Consider the following 5673-nt stretch of genomic DNA (forward strand, 5'->3'; position numbering starts at 1 on the left):
AGATAGTATTTCCATCAAAGATGTTTAATATAGCTTCAAATCAAGCAATAAAGTATATTATCTGAAACGAAAGTAAAAAGAAGTTCCCAGTCAACAACTACAATCCTTTACTTTAGAAATTGTTGCGCAAATATTGACTTACTATACATAGCTGAAAGGAGTCTTTCTTTAATAGAGTATGTAAGTGCATATGTCACTAAAGCAGAAAAGAGTAATGCACAGTGCTTATGGGATGAAGTGAGCAGCTGTGACAACATGTACATCAGGCTATGGAAAATTAGAGAAAAATTATATCTAGCAAAAGTAGGACTATATGAAGGCAGTGATTGTCTTCTCAGTGAAAGTTCAAATTAGTAACTGTACACTACATTAATTTGTACTTACTTTATAAGGGTAGCAGAAAAATCAAGAACTATTCATATTTAACTGTAATGGATCGATCTTCCAAAGACATTTTTAATCCTCGCATAATTGAAGACTTTTAGCGATTAAGACCAAATAACATGTCAGATGTATCTCTTCACAAAACTGTTGCTGATTACAAATTTGATATAATAGAAAACAATAGCGAAAAAGAATAAATACCTCAATCAAAGCCAGTCCATCCAAGCTTATCCTATGAAAGAAGTGGAAAGCGATGATTTCTATTACTTGCTAGTACTTTGAGTTGTGGCTTTTAGAGATGAGAGCACACTTATAAAGGAAGGAGCTTTTTAGCATCAGAGAGAAGCATTTATGTGCAGCATTGAAAATCACTTCAACAAAAGTACAAAAATTATTAGAAGCTAAACATAACTGGAAGAAAATAGTCAATGCAAGAAATGAAGCCAGTTGCACTGCAGAACTTTCTGATAACAAGGAACATGATGAGCCTCAATTACTCTGTGAAATAATAGAAGCAGTAGCTGATATTGCTGACATGCATGTAAATGTACCTTATTTAAATTAGAGCAAAGAGAGGCATTGCTTGATGTTGATCAATAAAGAATTTTTGATTAAATTAAGAGTCATCTTACAAGTAAAAAAGAATGAGTCTTCAAGACTGCTTAGATTGCAAAATAGTAAACTGCTACAAATATCTATTTGTGGTGCAGGTGGATCTTGTAAATCATTTCTAAATGAGGCAATAAAATGCCAAGTGGATGACATATGACAACCAAAATGTGGTGAAATTATTTGCTCTGTAGTAGCACCAACAGGTATAGCCACATTTAATGTAGGCAGAATAACAATACATAAATGATTAAAGCTACCAATAGAGCAAGAGGGACAAACAGCTGAATATTGGGCTTCAAGAAATGAAGCTCAGAAGAGGAAAAATGACACTTATAAGTTTAATATTTATATTAGTTGATGAGGTATCTATTGAATCCATGGTACATACTTATACATTAGGTTAGAAGATATATTTGGAAATGATGAATGGTTGCAATGGAACAATATTTTATTTGTAGGTGATTTTTAACAAATGTGACCCGATATGAGAAAACCAGGCTATATGCTCCAAAATTGAAAATTGAGATTTATGGTTTTTTTAATTAAGCGAAGTTTTTCCTATCTTTTGGTCCTTTTTTCATGTCATTTGACACATCTAGTGTTGAGTTATGCTTACTTATGCAACAAGAAGTCTAAACGAATGAAACTGAGTTACAGCCATTTTTATCATTATATCTTGCATTATTTACATGGTACACAACAAGAAGAAAGGTCTGTAAATGACCTCTTTCAAGTTATTTTAGGGCAAAATTGGTGTCAAATGACAGGAAATTCTTTATACAATATATTTTTGGTATAATCTTAGTTTTCATAAGGTACCGCTGTCACAACTTTAAGAAGCCATATCTCTAATTGATAATTCCCGCAGATAGCCTGGTTTTCTCATATTGGGTCACAAATGTCACCAGTTATTGGTTGGCCAGTGTTTAATAAAATTAGCAACAAACTAGTGAAAACTAGACTTGGAGCACCAACTGCAGTTAACATATAGAAAGACAGAGTAGAATATGAAGAACTAACAATAAATGAGCGACAAAAGGAGAAAAATTGTTTATATTGCTTGAATCTGTTAGGCATGCCTGTGTCACTGATGAAACAATTGATACACTAATGAATCATGTATTTTAAGTTTTAATACAGGAAAAATGTAAGGAATTGAAAAGAGAAGGAAAAACTCCAATTTGCAGGTTCATGTGTGCCAAAAAATCAATGAAATTAATGTTGGATAGTCTATAAACTGAGAAAATAGAATCAACATGTGTAGATGTTGTTGATGAAAGTTGCAGCACAGCAAAATTTCACAAAAAACGAGGAGAAATTTAGAAATAAAGCAGCTGGTTCAGGAACTGTATTGTTATTAGCTGTAGGCTGTAGAGTAATGCTAAAATGTAATATTGATGCGACAATAAGATTTATTAGTGGTGCTATTGGTACAGTATTGGGTATTTATGCTACATATATATCTCTTAAATTTGATCACATTGATGTACTTTGTGACATAGCAAGTGATTTATGGTATCTAAGATTTTGTATATCCACAGAAAACAGTTTCCCGTCATACTTTCTTATGCTATTACTATACTAAATACAGCAATATGGTTACCTGCCTCTGCTGTTGCAGAGCAGCAACATGAAAAAAGCCAGCACCTACAGCTCCAGGTGGATGTGATGTTGGAGCAGCTGGACGAAGTGGCGGAGGACCCAGCAAGTGGTGGCAGCCTTTCACCCAGCAGTGAAGGACCCCCAGCCACTGGTTAAGGGCCTCTAGTCACTGCTGTAGAACCACCAGCCATCAGTGGAGGTCCACCAGCCAGCGGGGGATGACCTCCAGCCACTGGTGGCGGACCTCCCGCTAGCAGTGGAGGATGTCCAGTCAGCGGCGCATGTGTCCAGCCACTAGTGGTGGACCTCAGTGGAGAGCCTTCAGGCACTTGTGGACTGCCAGCATCTAATGGAGTACCTCTATCTACTGGAGGTGGCGGAGGAATTGATGGTGGTGATGGTGAAAGTGGACCTATGGTGGCCCTGAAGTATAATCTGATGTCGGGCCCATTGCGGCCCAATGTCGTGTCCATTGTTGTCCGATGTTGGGTCTGTCGTTTTCCGATATCATATGTACATCAGGTTGATCTTTAATGCCGCCACGCCTATATATCTACCACGTGGCGCGCACTTGAGAAAAATGGCTGAGCCTGTTGAAGATGGTTCTAGAGAAGAACTCGTGTCTACTTTAATGAATATATCTGAAACTCTATGCAAGAAAGCCATGGCTATTGAGGAATCAGGACTTGCTAAAGGTTATGAATGAGGTAGTGCTGTAGTGCAGTTACTGTGATATGTCATAGATTTAGTAAGGCGTGGTCGTGCTCTGCAGGAGAAGAACAAGCATTCATTTTCAACTGATAGACGAAAGAGGACAAATGAGTTAGAGGTAAGTGCAAACAAGTCATTTAGTTACTGTTATTTTATTATTATTTAATTTATAGATTAATTGTTGCTGAATGGAATGTGGGTGGAGAGGTTACACAAAGTCTTCTGCTGTTTATGAGGTTCAGCTCAGTAAGGATGACTCTTACCATTCAGTTATTCGCAAGATAAGCAGCTCAATTGGAATTGATGACTGTGAAGAAAATGAGCTAAGGTTATTCAATGGAAGAGGTGGAATAATTTCAGATGGTTGTATTACTCTTTGTGATAAAGAAGTTGATTGGTCGTTGGGGGCCTTTTTACTAAAGAGACATACCTCTGCAGACAAGTTAACTCTAGGCATAGGCATTGTTGATGAAGAGCTAGAACCAGTTATTTCCTAATCAAAAAAGGCAAAGGGTATGGTAGAAAACTTATTTATACTCAGTTGACAATACTATTGTGATTTAGTCAGTAGTAGTACTCATACGAACACAGAGCCCTTGAGAAAGGCAGCAGCTGATCAGAATGGTATCAGTAGTATAATATTTTCAACATTGCTATTTTATATGTATTCTCAAATTTTAGTCAGTGGAAGGAAGGTTGATAGCAAGTCCTCAACTAATGATATAGAATATCAAGGTATATCATTATAAATTGTAAATTATTTATATAATTATGTAGCTTATGAAGCCTCCAACAATGATGGATTACAAAGTTTGATCAATAAAATTTGTTTTTGTATTACCTTTTCTTAGTGTATTACTCTTCCGAAGATTGTATAATTCTTATTACCCGTGAAGTGTGGGAAACGGAGCTAAAAATGCTATAAATGAATTTATTCCTGAGCAAGCATTTTATAGATTAATTTTCATAGTTTTACTGAAGGACAATGGTAAGTCTTTATTATTTATTCCATTGTTTCATTTTTTAACAGATCCTTCTAGAAAAATACCTGTTTAAAGCGTGATAGCAGTACTGGCTTGATTACTCCTGTGTCTAAAGGTAATGTTTATTAATGATATTACTCATTTTTAAAAATATTTAAAGGAGCTACTCCATTTTGCTTCACCAGTTGCACAAAGCCCATCCTTTCCTCCTTAAAGTTTACTCCTATTGTTGCACTAAGTCCAAGTCATCCTAATTGCACCTATAACTGGCAGTGTTTGAACAATCCAGAGAAAGAGTATCCATCAACTCCCGTAATATATAATAATGACCCTTTACTTTTCAAGTGCTGTGTCTGTTGATGGACATGTCAAAGAAACGGCTCATTTTGATGTTTCTTTTCAGCCTTTGACTGGTAGAAAAACTTGCATGTAATTTATGCTTAATGTTATAGTACTTTTGTTTACAGATTATTCTGATGGTGACATCACAGAATCTATTCATTCTAAGCAATTTTCATCACGTCCTCGTTATAAAATTTTGTCTATTCCACCTCCAACATGTAAAATTTTATTTGATTAGATTTATAAATTACTTCTACACATTTTAGTTGACTCTCTTCATTTCTTTTTAGAAGAAATAATCTGAGCCACAGATCACTTCAACAAAAGTAGAGAAATTAAAAGGGTGGCTATGGTAGGGTATATTTGGCAAAAGACTTGAGATCCATTGGTACAAAAGCAGCAGTGAAGGTTCTTTCAAAGGTATGAAAATGTTTTTTGCTTTTGATGTTGCCTTTTGATAAATTGCAGGAGGGATCAGAAGCCATGGCTCGAGGAAGTTCAGAATCACAACAAATAGAGACTGAATTGAAGGCATTGATGAAGTGCCAAGTTGTTATAATAAATGGTTTTTTTTTATTTTAGATTTTGTCACCAAAACATTTTAGAAATTATGGGGTACTGTTTTTATTCTGAACTTAAAGCACTCGTGTCTAGGTACATGGAGAATGGGTCACTTTACTTATGGATTCACAAGGTTAAGTTATGCTTAATAAGTTGGATATATGAAAATAATGAACCCTTCACCATGAAACGATACACTAAAGCCTTTTGCATGGCTCACATACTGGAAAAGGAGTTGAATGAAATTAAAGAGGAATGAAATGCACATAGTATAAAGAGCAATTCAAAAATCCTTCTGCCATCAGCAGTACCTAATGATTTGTATGATATGTCTCAGACATATAGTACAAGTTTGTAGTGACATTTTAACAGTACATGTTTTTACATGTACATGTATTATAGACTAATGCGGTTATATGCAGCAGTGGAAATTAACCAGGGATTGCCGCATTTCAATTCTAAAAGATGTTTTCCGTGG

At 35.4% G+C, this 5673-nt stretch overlaps 2 long non-coding RNA genes across 2 annotated transcripts; both read left to right on the forward strand.

Annotated features, from left to right (window-relative positions):
• Window positions 1-3305: 3305 nt before the first annotated feature.
• On the forward strand, window positions 3306-4116 carry LOC109585511 (uncharacterized). The gene is made up of 5 exons (XR_002186518.1): window positions 3306-3427; window positions 3483-3822; window positions 3874-3933; window positions 3991-4044; window positions 4087-4116. It is a non-coding gene; the product is annotated as an uncharacterized LOC109585511 (long non-coding RNA).
• Window positions 4117-4344: 228 nt separating this feature from the next.
• LOC109585510 (uncharacterized) lies at window positions 4345-5365 on the forward strand. Its single transcript, XR_002186517.1, has 5 exons — window positions 4345-4407; window positions 4453-4705; window positions 4760-4852; window positions 4925-5054; window positions 5103-5365. It is a non-coding gene; the product is annotated as an uncharacterized LOC109585510 (long non-coding RNA).
• Window positions 5366-5673: the final 308 nt, after the last annotated feature.

Source organism: Amphimedon queenslandica, unplaced genomic scaffold (assembly GCF_000090795.2).
Source record: "Amphimedon queenslandica unplaced genomic scaffold, v1.1 AMPQUscaffold_13052, whole genome shotgun sequence".
Taxonomy (NCBI): Eukaryota; Metazoa; Porifera; class Demospongiae; order Haplosclerida; family Niphatidae; genus Amphimedon; species Amphimedon queenslandica.